This window comes from Panthera pardus, unplaced genomic scaffold, assembly GCF_024362965.1.
Source record: "Panthera pardus isolate Hobbes unplaced genomic scaffold, ASM2436296v1 HiC_scaffold_12, whole genome shotgun sequence".
NCBI lineage: Eukaryota > Metazoa > Chordata > Mammalia > Carnivora > Felidae > Panthera > Panthera pardus.
This window is the reverse complement of record NW_026526677.1, coordinates 58,827,564-58,840,713: the sequence shown is the minus strand read 5'-3', so window position 1 is coordinate 58,840,713 and position 13,150 is coordinate 58,827,564. Positions and strand designations below refer to the sequence as shown.

The 13,150-nt window shown below is 54.7% G+C and overlaps 2 protein-coding genes across 8 annotated transcripts in view; both read left to right on the top strand.

Annotated features, from left to right (window-relative positions):
* KLHL35 (kelch like family member 35) overlaps positions 1-13,150 on the top strand; it is a 140,203-nt gene that overhangs the window by 53,212 nt on the left and 73,841 nt on the right. The gene's annotated exons all lie outside the window — the stretch shown is intronic.
* The window catches only part of GDPD5 (glycerophosphodiester phosphodiesterase domain containing 5), an 87,305-nt gene that overhangs the window by 13,930 nt on the left and 60,225 nt on the right, over positions 1-13,150 (top strand). The window contains exon 1 of one of the 7 annotated variants that reach the window (XM_019449851.2): positions 5,492-5,629. The exons of the other annotated variants lie outside the window; for them this stretch is intronic. The gene's annotated coding sequence lies outside the window, so the exon portion shown is untranslated. Of the gene's footprint in view, positions 1-5,491; positions 5,630-13,150 lie in introns of those variants that run through there. 7 annotated transcript variants of the gene reach the window in all.

The window sequence follows — 13,150 nt, the reverse complement described above, 5'->3', positions numbered from 1 at the left end:
CCGGGAAGGGCCTTGCGAGCACTCACTGTGGTGCTGGGAGCACTCAATCCTGCTGGCCCTGAGCCGAGTGACCCTGGGCTGCTGCGCCTGCTTGACTGCCGTAGGGTCTGCTTTTGCAGGTTTCTGGCTCTTCTCACCTTGACCTTCATTCTGCTGCCTCCAGCAGTCCACCACCTTTCTTCCCTCGCGCGCCATGTGTCTTTCCTGATTTACCGCTTCTACCAGTTAGGGTAGGGGCTAAGAAATGGGACAACCGAACTTATTGGAATTGGTTTGTTCGTTCGTTCATTCATTCAGTCATTCAACAGCCATTGTTGATTCTGGGTCTTGCTAGGGATTCCATCCATCCATCCGTCCGTCCGTCCGTCCTGATGGAGGACTTCTGCAGTGGCTTGTGATCAGTCAAGACATGACCACACCCTCCTGGCAGTGCACGCAGGGAAATAATGATGTGTACATAGCAAATGCCAGTACAGGACCTACAGTTTATGATCTGCCTCTGAGTGCATTACCACACCGAGTCTTTACAACAGCCCTGAGAATGGCTTTAGCCCGGTTCTGTGGATGATTAAAGCAAAGCTCAGCAAGATGAGGTCTCCTGCCCAGTAGCCAGCAGTGAGCACAGAATTGCAATGGGAACTCAGGTCTCCAGCCTGGCCTGTCACCTGTTCCCTCTCCTCTGTCCTCCATCTGTAAGCTGTATGATGCCCCATTCATTTTCTGCTTCTGTCACAAAAGATCACTGGTGATGGCTTAGGCCAGACCTGTGCCTCTGTACAATGGTCAGCACGAGGAAATGTGGCCTTGGCTGTATGCCAGACACAAGCACCCTTTCAGCGCGCATACCTCGGCCTGCAGTGGACCTGCTCACACCATCCAGTCCACACTTCCCAAACTGCTCTGAGGAGCCCTAGTTCCCGGCAAGGGTAAGGGTCCCGGGACGCATGAGCATACAAATTCGAGACATGCTAGGTCACATAAATCGAAACAGGACTTCTCAGGGCTTTTAATGTGTTGATGTAAATTAGTCTCCCAACAGGTGGTGCGGTACGCCGCCAGCCTTTCCCAACTCCCAGGCTTGCTTCAGCATGCAACTCCTTTGTCACCAAGCAGGGTCTGGGACTAATAGCCTAGAGAGAACACTTTGGGAAGAGCCAGATCAGCAAACCCGTACTTTCTCATTTTGTACCGGAAGCCTCCAGCTAGAGCTTCTTTCTTGCCCACGGCTGTTTGCATTTTGAAAGAGGATCACAGGGAACATGGTTTAGCCCCAGGACAGAATTGATAATAATGGCGGAGGTTCAGGCAGCGGGAGGAAGTGCAAGGTGGAGATATTTTTATTCTTTCGTCCACCATGCGACCATATCTCAGACATCTACTGTGTGCCAGGCACAGAGCCAGCATTTGGAAATGCCAAGATGCGTCTGACTAAGAACCTTCCATTTCATTTCCCCGTGCCCACGAAGGGTTTTTAAAGAAAGACAAATACAAGCCTTAAAAGGAATAAGTGGTTCTTCTAAACTGTTCAGGGTCTTTGTGGTGGGTGGGTGTGTGAAGTTCATTTCGTCGGGGGCTTTAGTCCCAGGTCCTGAGGGGTGTGAGTGAGCCAGTTCCAGGAACAGTTACCCTGGGCAGAGTGAACAGATGTTGTCAGGGAGGTCAGGAGTGTGGGGAGGCTCAGAGGAGGCAAGGAGGGAGGGAGTGGGCAAGGGCAGCTGGGGGATCTTGAGTGAGGCTCTGCAAAGAAGCACAGAGGTTATAGTGGGAGGTGAGGGGGTGGGCAAGCATCCTGGGAAGACAGGAGCCTGAGCAAAGGTATAAAGGTGGCAACGGGTGGGTTACGTCTTCGGGGTGCTGTAAGGAGCCAGGGTGGTGGGGGAAGAGGGAGGAAAGGCGGTTTGTTGGAGATGGGGCTGGAGAAGCTACCTGAGGCAGATCATGAGGGTCCAAACACCAGCAGAGTATGTGCCCACCTGACAGGGAGCATCTGGAGGGCCAGACCATGTCGCATTCATCCCAGTGTGTCTGGCACCTGGCGGTGCCCAGTTTGTGGACTGGCCAGACTCTTCTGCGGGACCTTGAACAAGTGGTTCCCCCTCTCTGGACCTTGAGTGGCTCGTGCTCATGTCAGTCAAGGTCACCTAGCACTTCCCCTCCAGCCTTGAAGGACTCTCAGGGATTCTTGATGTGTGTGTAGGGCAAGACCCAGAGCATTTCCCCTCTAGCCCGAGGTCCGCTGGGCTGCCCTAGCTGGGCAGGGGCCAGTGGCTCCCTGGACAGGGGGCAGCCCGTTGGCCGGGGCGGAGGTCAAGCTGGCTCTGCTGCTGGAATTCACTCCTCGCTGTCTTTCTTTAGCAGTTGGGCACTGGGCTCAGGATGAAGTGCCTCGGTGTCCTCATTGCTTGCTGGCTCTTCTGAGGCTCCAGGCTATAACTGGGGGGTAAGGGGAGTCGAGCCAGCCTATGGTTGAGGGTTGTGTACCTGAAGCTGTTTGGTGCAGGGTAGGAAGTTCTGCTTCTTCCTTCTTTGGGAAAATGGATAAGTTACTTAACCCCTGAGCCTCAGTTTCCTCATCTGTAAAATGGGAATCATAGTAATTTCCACACTGACCTTTTGTGAAGATTCAATGAGCTGTAGTCTGTGAAAGCGTGTAGGAAACTAACTTATCCCACACATGTGTAAACCAGTCTTGTAAATAACGTTTACTTGCCCACTATAATCTCCCAGGCCTCTGGCCCACTCATTCCTTTCCTGGAAGTGCTCCCTGGGCCCCGCATACCATTTTCCATGCAGGTTTCTCCTGCTGAGTACATTTTATCCAGGCCAAAGCCATAGGAGCCCATGAATTATGTACAAGGAGCACATGCAGGCCAGGGCTGTGTTTACACTCCAGTGTCTGCGTGCATTCCAATAGGAGGAGAGACAGCACCGCCCGTCCTGTCTGCTGGGGGCTGGATCAGATACCGCCCCCTCCCCAGCTGCTTCCCAGACGCCTGCAGGGCTTTGGGTCCTGGTCTCTAGGGAAGGGTGGGGAACGCATGTGAGGAACTCCCCCCTCCCCAGCTTACCTGTCCTGTTCACAGGGCTGGGGTCCAACAGGGCCTGCCCACCTACAGGCCTGTGTCCTTGGGTAGCTGGTGGGGAGGGGAGTGGTTGGGGCCCATGGGCAGAACAAGACAGTCACCCTCCCCCCACCCCCGCCCATCCCTTCCACTTCCCAGTTGGTGCCAGGACGTGTCAGTCGGGACGACTCAGATCTCTGGTGGTGTGGATGCTGCGTTATTTCAGCAGGGCTTAGTTGCTTGCTCTTGGGGGGTCTACACCTTGTCACGCAGAATCCTTGGTCACAGCCACTGTGCCCATGATGAGGCTCAGGGGGACAGGACTGGGCTCTGCCCAGCATCTCTTCTCCCAGAGTTCTGAGGGTCCCTCTCAATGCCCTTGTTCCTGAGAGGCTCCCAGATGGTGTCCCGGCCCCAGCAGGGGGGCTCCCGGCAGACAGTTGGACTCAGCCAGCACCCAGAGGGATCACAGATGCTGGCTCTGCTTGGGCTGGCACGGGGGCAGGGCAGAGGGGGCCGGCAGGGGGAAGGATATCATGGAACGGGAACGTAAACTTAAGCAGTTTATTGAAAGAAGAGCCAGTAAACATAAGCAGCAGTTCTCCCCCATCTTAAAAAGGCCTGACACACCCCGGTTTCTGTCCAGCTCCGTGCAGTGCCCTGCAACCTTAGATCTGTGACACGGCCTCGTCTGTAAAATGCTGACGACAAGGCCAACCTCACGAGGCTACCGTAAGGTCAGATCAAAACACCCAGCAGGTGGGACATCCAGGAAGGTGCCGGGCACATAGTAGGCCACCGATTTTCAGGGAGGATCTAATTATAGCCCAGAGCAAAGAAATCAGGACTTTGGAGGCATGATGTGGTGTCTAAGCAGGAGAAAGAAAACTTCTCTTCAGCTCCTTGAAAAGGTCAGTGCAGCTTAGACGTGTTCTCACACCGATGACCCCAGCAGAGGAGCTTCTGGGTCAGCAGGTGTGGTGGACCTTCCTGTTGGGACAGGCGACGCTCTGCAGCCAGGCAGCCCTGGGTGTGAGGTGTGATTCTGCATATTTGCCAGTGGCCCAGGGTGAGTCCCCAGTCTCCCCGTCCCCATAAAAGGGAGGTCATGGATACCTAACTCTCAGGGTTGTGAGACTCCGGTGAGAAATGCCCTATAAAACTCTACTGGGGAATAAAAGCACGAGTGACACATAGTGGGTGCTTGGGGGCTCTGCAGGAGGGTGGCCCGGGGTGCAGGCCAGTGGCCCAGGGCAGAGAACCCAGCCTCACCTTCCTTTCCGGCCTCAGGGCTGTGCTCTGCAGCCCCCTCACACAGGCCTCAGGCTTCGGGAAGGTCAAGGGCCTCCTGACACCTCCTTGTGGTCACGATTGACCCCCCAGGCCTGCACCACGGGGCTGACAGAGCTGACCGGCAGCTGGCAAGGAACTAGGCCCCTGCTCAGCTAAGAATAGAAGGCTTTGTGTGATTTAAGTAGCAGCCGATCGCATCAGGCCTCCCAGCCTGGCCCAGGGGGCTTATTAAGCGGGATCTGGGGCCATTGTGGGTCCTCCTGGGTGGAGGAGGGAGAAGGTGGGTGAAGGGTGCTGGGGCCACCACGGGCTTCCCCAGGACTTCTCTCTTGTTTCCACGTGATGATGATTTGATTTTTTTTCCATCAGTGAGGCTCATTGCTCCTCCCGTCTCGTCCCTGGGGCTGGCTAGGGAGCATCACCCAGTGTTCCTGGGGGAAAAAGCTCTCTGGGAAGTGTTCAAACAAACAAACTGGCCTCTGAGAGGAGCAAACAGATCCACGAAAATGGCTTTGTCTTCAAGGAGAGAGCTGTCGATGGTGGCCATTTACTGAGTGCCTACTGTATGCCAGACCCTGCTGGGCTCTGTGTTTGTGCCTGTGCCTCATCAACCCTCAGAGGGGTGCAGCTGGGAGGTGTCCTCATGGACATCATAGGGATGATGTCCAGCTAGTACTTGGCAGAGCTGAGATTGGAACCAAGGACTGTCCCACCTCGTTCCTTCTGGGGGCAAAAGATTCCTGAGTCGGGGGAGAGGTGAGAGTCTCAATTCCTGGAGAAAGCCCTAGGCATGGAGGACTTGTCTTGGTGCAATGAATTGTGCTTTACTTTTTTTTTTTTCATTTTTATTTTAATGATTATTTTTGAGAGAGAGAGAGAGAGAAAGAGAGACAGAGCACAAGCAGGGAAGGGGCAGAGAGAAACGGAGACACAGAATCCCAAGCAGGCTCCAGGCTCTGAGCTGTCAGCACAGAGCCCCGTCGCGGGGCTCGAACTCATGAACTGTGAGACCATAGTCTGAGCTGAAGTCAGATGCTTAACTGACTGAGCCGCCCAGGTGCCGCGAATTGTGCTTTCCTTTATGTTACTCCAGGACTGGATTGGGAAGAGGAATTGTGATCCTGTCACAAACAGAGTAGGTGCAGGCACCTGTTTGTTGAGTTGGAACAAAACCAGATCCCATTGGGGCTCAGATTCCCCTTCTGTGAAGTGGACAGAAGCTGCTTGGGGCAGGATCACGAGGCCACAGCACCAGATTCCTGGACTTTTGAACAGTGAGTGTCCTGGTCCCCCTCTCTGCAGGTCCTTGGTGCCTCCCACCTCCCTCTCCCCTCAGAGATTATTGCCAGTGTGAGAACTGGGAGGAATCCTGGGTCACCCTTCGGTTGTACAGATGGGAAGACCGTGTCCCAGAAGGATAGGGGTCATGAAGCAAGTGGGCTGGGAGCACATAGTAGGTATTTAAGAAATCCCTTCTTTCTTCCAGTGCCTGCTCCCCTTTGGGCACTGCTTTGGTGTGCAGATCTGAAGGGCTGTTGTGGGCTGGGGGACGGAGTCAGCCAGGTCCTAGGAGAGAAGGAGGGAAGCAGGGGCCAAAGGTGCGAGCCTGTAGTGCCCCAGAACCATCTGCACTTACCCAAATCCTGCCCAACTCAAAGCCCCCCCCCCCCCCTTCTGTGGAGCCTGCCTGGACTCCCCTCCCTAAAGCCCTTGTAACCTCCCTCTCTACCCCAAGAGTGGGGGATTTTTTTTTTTAACTGTGCTAAAATACACATGACTTAAAATTTACCATCTTAATAATTTTTTTTTAAGTTTATTTTGAGAGAGAGAGAGAGTGAGCGAGCAGGGGAGGGGCAGACAGAGAAGGAGAGAGAGAGAATCCCAAGCAGGCTCCATGCTGCCAGTGCAGAGCCCGACATGGGGCTCAAACCCATAAACCGTGAGATCATGACCTGAACCAAAATCAAGGCTTGGACACTTCACCAACTAAACCACCCAGGCGCCCCAGAGTCTTAATAACTTTTAAGGGTACAGCTTAGTAGTGTTCACTTTATTCACGTTGTTGCACAACAGATCTCCAGAACTTTTCAACTAGCAAGACTGAAATACCCAGGAAACTGCCACTCTCCATTCTGCCCCTGCCCCCCAGTCCCCAGCCCCCAGCCCCTGGCAACCTCCATCCCACTAGGAATTTGACTACTCTAAATACCTCATATACGTGAGATCACACTGTGTTTGTCTTTTTGCAAGTGGCTTATTTCACTCGGCATAATGTCCTCATGGTTTGTCCATGTTGTAGCATGTGACAAGGTTTCCTTCCCTTTTTAGCGGCTGAATAATATTACAGGGTGCATGCATACCACACGTTTATCCATTTGCCACTGGACATGTGGGTTGCGTCACCTCTTGCTACTGTGAAGAGTGGGGGTTTGGGAGGTGAGCCGGCCTGGTTTGGACCCTGGCTTCTAGTATCACTTGAGCTGTGGGTCTGAGTCCTTCACCCCTTACTGCTGTGCCTGGAGGGGGGCTGCAGGGATTAGAAATTGTGTGTGTAGAAATGCCCGGCAAGACAGTGAAGCGGGGGTGGGGGGATTCATTCTCATCATGCACTTTCCATCTTGGGACAGATACCTTTTGGGGTTTAGAGGATCCACATGCCAAGCCCACCTTAACCCCCTTCTACGAGGCCAGCTCAGCATCTGGTGAATCTTACAGCAGTGGAGCAGGAGAGCACCTGGGCCCACAGAGGGGCAGAGACTTGCCCAAGTCTGCACAATCAGACAGTGGCCATGGCAGGATTAAACTAAGGTCTCCAGCCTTCCGGCCCAGGGACTTTCCTGCTGTGGTCTCCAGGATCCATAGGCCTGGTCCTCAGGTGGGACTGGCTCTCCAGGGGCCTGTGTGTAATCCTGTGGCATGCAGGGCTGGGGGAGGCAGGGAGCAGGGAGATGAGCATCTCAGGCTCCTCTGTACAGGGCCAGAGGCAGGTAGCATCAGCTGGGCTCCTCTGATGGCCTCCTTCTCCCAGGGCTGTGGACAGCAGCACTGCCCCAGCGATGAGGGGCTCATGTCGGACTCCTTTGCATGGTTCAGGCTTGTCTGAGGTCCTGCCTTGCACCTGGGAGCTCACACTCTGCTTTCACTCACCTGTTCATTTGCTTATTCCTTCCCTAGTCATCTATTCAGCAAACACTCCCCGAGGCCTGCTGTGGGCCTGGAGACCAAGCCGACCTCGAAGGCAGTTAGTGTGGTGTAGCAGTAAATAGTGTGGATTCTGGGGCTAAACTGCCTGTGTTCCAATCCTGCCTCTGCCAATTGCCTGACTCTGCTCTGTGATCTTGGCCAAATTGCTTAACCTGTCTGCCTCTGATACTTTTTCCCTAAAGTGGGGAGAATGATGTTCCAGTGACTGTTATTACAAATCGCCTTGCAATTCAGTGACTTTATATAAGAACAACCATTTTATTATCTCAGTTTGTATAGCTTGGCAATCTAAAATGGGCTCAGCTGAGGGGCACCTGGGTGGCTCAGTCGATTAAGCGTCCAACTTCAGCTCAGGTCATGATCTCACGGTTTGTGAGTTCGAGCCCCGTGTTGGGCTCTGTGCTGACAGCTCAGAGCCTGGAGCCTGCTTGGGATTCTGTATCTCCCTCTCTCTCTGCCCCTCCCCCACTCACACTCTGTCTCTCTCTCTTAAAAATAACGTTAAAAAAATTTTTTTAATGGGCTCAGCCGAGTGGTTCTGGCTCAGTGTTTCTGACATGGTTATAAGCCAGATGATGGCTACAGTGAGGAGCTGGGGCAGCTGGAGGTTGGCTGGGCCTCTCTTGATCTTTATGTAGTTTCCGGGCTTCGTTTCCATCTGTGAGCTCCTCTGGGAGCCTCGGAGCAGTCAGCTTGTCTGCATGGTGGCCCAACACTCCAGCAGGGGTACCCCAGTGAACTCCACAGAAGCTGCATCACATTCGATGAACTGGCCTTGGGAGTCTCATAGGGTCACTTCTGCCATTACTCCCAGGCACCCCCCAGATTCAAGTGGGGGTAGCCTAAACCCTACCTCTCCCTAGGAACATTGTAGGAGGCGCATGTGGGGTGAAAGCTACTGCTGCAGTTGTCTCTGAAAATACAGTCTGCCACAGTTGTGAGAGTTAGGTAAGTCAAAACACGGGAGCTGTCTAGAACGGTGACTAGGCATTGTATATAAGCGATAGCTATATATAGTCAAGGGTGACCGTATGCAATTTACTCATGATGTGCTGATTTTAAGACCTGATTCCCAATGCGGAAGCCAATTCGATGAACTGTAGCATTTCTCATTTGGGTATTGAGGGATCTCTAGGAATTCAACATGCAGGGGCAAGTGGGAGGGCCCTCTGTGCAAAGGGAACGAGCTGTGTAAAGGTGTGGAGCGTAAAGTTCCTGAGGCCTGGACTTAGCTCCTGGTGGCAGGGGCTCCCCTGAGGTGAGGTGGGGGAGGGGGGCTGGGAGAGTGGATGGAGGCCAGGCTGAGAAAAGCTTTGCGGATGGGATTTGATCCTGTGGCTCCCAGGGAGTTCTTGGCTGTTTCTCAGGCAGAGATATGAAGGGCTGGAGTACCCTAATGAGGGAGCCACTTCTGAGGTGTGACCAGCAGAACTGGGGGAGGTACTGGACTTAGGGGGTATAGGGAGAGGGCAGGAATGATGGGACTCGTGCCCGCGTGTTTGCCCAGGGCGTTTGCATCAGTTTTGCATGTGACGAGCATAACCACACTCACTTGCCTTTTCTCCCCTTCTAGTATATTGGACACTTTGCAATTTTTCTCTGCTGCAAGGGGAGATGGAAGGGTGGGAGGGTGCCTGCCTTGGCAGAGGGGTCTGGAAGAGCCTAGCAGACAACCCTAGGGAAGCCGGCAGGGCCAGAGAACTCTCAATGGCCTCCTCCTCATGCCTCAGCCCCATCTGCGGGGGACGCACCCCCCCCCCCTCCGCCACCCTCATGGTCTCCCCTTCCAACACCCCTGCCTAGTGTGCAGCTTCACAGCGTCCAAATGGAACAGATCCCGGGGGTTGTAGTGTCCACCCCGCTCACATTACAGATTGGGAAACTGAGGCCCAGTGACTTGCTCCAAATGCCACAGCAAGTTAGCAAAGGATCCAGCCTCAAGCTGGCCACATGGCTGCAGCAGGTGCAGTGGCACTGAGGGCTGCCTCTGATTCAGTTTGACAGGAACAGGTGCTCTTCGGGTGCAGGGCTCCTCCCTACAAGATCCTCCACCCTCCACCCCCGAAGCCTCCCCCCAGCCACTCTCTAAGGCCAGTGCTCCCTCCTGAGGGAGGTAGTGGATTTGGAGGTCGGGAACCTGATTTCAAGGAAAGAGAAGAAGGGGCTCTTTAGCAGCTATGTGCTCCTGGGAAAGTCACCTTGTCTCTCACCTAGTAAAAGGAGCAGGAGCGCACCAACCCCAGCAGGGCTGTCCTGAGGATTAGATGGGCCCTCCGGTGCTGAGCGATAATCTCTGATGCTGGTGCTGCATCTGGGAAAGGGAACCGCCAAGGATTACTCGGGAGAGGGATTTGAGCTGCTATGTGGAGGCAAGGCTGGACTAGCGCTGGGAAAAGGGACTTGGTCTTGACCCTAAAAGCTCTGGGCTTGTGACGGGGCCGGTCCAGCCCTTCCCTTACTCGTGAGAAGGGGCCCAAGGGAAAGATTGGGGTGGGATCCAGGCAGGATCCCCTTCGGGGGCAACCTCCCCACCTAGCACTGAGAGGGAGGGCTTCCCAGAGGAAGAGTTTATGGAAACTGAGAGGGAAGGAAGGGTCGAAACAGCAGAGCAAGTACGGTTGCTGTCTCCTCCCGCCCCAGCCCCTGCCCTGCATGCAGCTGTGAGAGACAACCCTGAGCTCCAGCCAAGCTGACCTTGACTCCTGGCACCCATGGTGTCCGTGAGGGAAGCAGAAGCCCAAGACCACACTGCTTCCAGAGTGCTACAGCTATAGGCCTGTCTACACCTGCGTGTGCCTCCATGAGCCTGTGTGTATTCACGTGTCCATGTGTATTGCCTGGGTCTGCCTGTGAATATGTGCTCTAAGTTTGTGTATGTCTGCCTCTGTGTGTTTGTGCATGTGCTAGCACATGTATGAGAGGGGGCCCTTGGTTTCCTGCAGGCCCCATGGGGTCTCTCCTTATAAATGGCAGACAGGTTAGAATGTGTTGACAAGGGGCCAAGTGCTCATGTGTTTTAAGCCCTGAGGAGGGGTGGAGTAGAGACAGCCGTTGCTCTGGCAGGTGTGTGGGCTGAGGGGAGGTCCAGATCTCACCAGTGGGGCAAATTCAGCAGAAAGACGAGTTCCGCAGATCTGGAAAGCCTCTGCCAGGGGCTCCTCTGTGCAGAACTTGGACCCAGAATCAAATCAGGCACCACCTCTACTCTTGGAGCCAGCCAGGGGCATCAGTGTGCAGCTGAACACAAGCATGGCTGCTGAACCGGGCTGTGCAGGGCCCATGGAAACAGGAAAAGGCATGCCCAAGTCTACCAGGAGAGTCAAGGAAGTCTTCCTGCGGAAGGAGTTTGAGCCAAGACTGCAGGGCTATTTGGTGGGAGGGGAGGGGAGGTGGAGAACAGATGCCAGGTAGGCCTGGGGGCTTGAGAAAGATGGATGGGAAGGGTGATTCTCATCTGCCGGGCCTGGAAGACTGGAGAATGGAGGTGCCTTGAGATAAAGCACAGGGGTGGAGCAGGTTTGGGGGAATGTGATGAGTCATCATTGCGCCACTCTGGGGTGTGAGGTTCCTGTTGGGGTGTCCAGGCCGGGATGACCAGGGGTCCCTGGATACTCCAGACTTGAGCGTGGTCCAGGCAGAGACAGTGGTGCTAGGTGATCTTGCACAAGGAGAGTGTGAAGGGCAAAGGAGGACAAAGGGCGTAGGAGAAAGTGCAGCACGAGGCTCTGGGCAGAGAGGGGGACCTGGAGGCAATGAGGGAAACCAGAGCAAGTGGTGTCCTGGATGCCAGGGTCCAGAAGGTTTCCGGAAGGAGGGTGAGGCCCATAGTGTCAAGGAAGAATGAGAGCTGCACGGTGGGCTCACTCATGTGGAGGTCATGGTTGAACTTGGCGGGAGCACAAGGCTGTGGGTTTAGCAGCAGGTGGGAGGGAGGCAGTGGAGACGTGAGTGTAGACAACTCTTTCAGAGATTTGGATGAGAAGGAAGGAAATAAGGGGTGTGCTAGCTGGGCTGGGGTGGAGGGGGACAGACCGAGTGAGACTCAGGGCCTATTCTTTGCCACCTGCAAGGAGCCAGCCCAGAGGAGGTGCCGAGGGAGGAGGAGCAGGGTGAGGCTGCTGTGGACACCTGTACTGGTTCTCTGCTGGGGCCCGGGGGAGGGCGCCTGGAGGGGGCGGATTTTCCTGGAGGGATGGTTGTGCAGAGCAGGGGAGGAGGAGGTGGCATGGTGGCAGCCCTCAGTCCTGCCCTGAGCTCTGCCAGGCTCCAGTGTATCTGGCCACCCTGGGAGTGGGAGGACCTTACATGCAGAGACTTTTGACATCCTAGGAGGCAGAAGCCCCACAAACTCAGCATCCTCCTAAAGCAGGTTGCAAGTCAGTGGTTGAAGCTCAGGGCTGGGTGGAGTTGGCCTCCGGTGGTTTTGGGTCTGCAGGGCTCTAGGGGTGGCTTCATAGCTGCTTCAAACAAGAAAAGCCTGGGAAGGTCAGGGCACGGATCCTCAGGCTTCTAAGGAGGCCACGCCCAGCTCCCTCGGGTTAGGGGGTGGCTGTCTGCCGAACTGGAGCAGGTGTTCACAGACATCTAGCCCTGCTCCCCTTCTGGGCTGGCTCCTTCCCTGAACAAGCCCGAGTCTCACCCAGTCTGTCCCCCTCCCCCCCTTTCCAGCTAGCACTCCCTTTCTTCCCAATTACTGGGAAGTTCTTCCTCTGGGTCTAGCCGAAGTCTCTCCTGCTGTGCGTTCCCTTCTGGTGAACTTGTTCAAACCCTGCTCTGCGGAGCCAAGCTGATCAGCCGGCCGCTTTGAGTGGCGGCCAGTGTTTTTACAACTTGTTTTCATGAAGTTGGTTTGAAGTCTCCCTGCATTCCCAGAATGTCAGACCCGCCCTGATTCACAAGGATTGACCAAAACAGGATCTGAGCCAACGAGAAGAATCTGAGGACTTAGTCATCCCCCTTGGATCATCTGCAGATTCTCCTGCTTTCCTTCTAATAAAAAAAAAGAAAAAAGGAAAAAACGTAAGTTAGCTCAGATGGCCAGGAGGGTAGAGTGTGGGAGGGATGTACATAGGCTCAGATGATGCCGGCCCAGGCTTTCCTCAGGGAGCCCACCTCAAGTCAAGTTCGTTCTGCTGCTTGCCACATGGGGGAGCTTGAACAACTCCGAGTCTCAGCCTCAGTTTCCTTGTCTCTGAAATGGGAAAATTAATGGCACTGACCTCATAGCTGTCTGAGGTGGGGCGATCTCGAAGCAGACCCTGAGACAAGGGTTCACATGAGAGTGATTTATTAGGAAGTTTTCCAGAAAACAAGCTGCTAAAGTAATAGGGAAAGTAGAATCAGAAAGAGGAGGAGAAGCAAGCTCTGGGGACATGAGGCCAAAGCTGACCGAGGGCAAGGATGCTAGAGAACTTAGACCTTTACCCAGGTGGTCACCGGTAAAAGGGGGCCCTGGGGACCAGCCATGACCGCAGGCAAAGGGATTCCAACAGCCTCAGGGCAGTCCACCCACACACCTCCACAGATGCTGGCTGCTGGGAGGGACCACCAAGAGGCAGAACCTTCCTTGTGCTTCCACTGTTCCCCCAGGC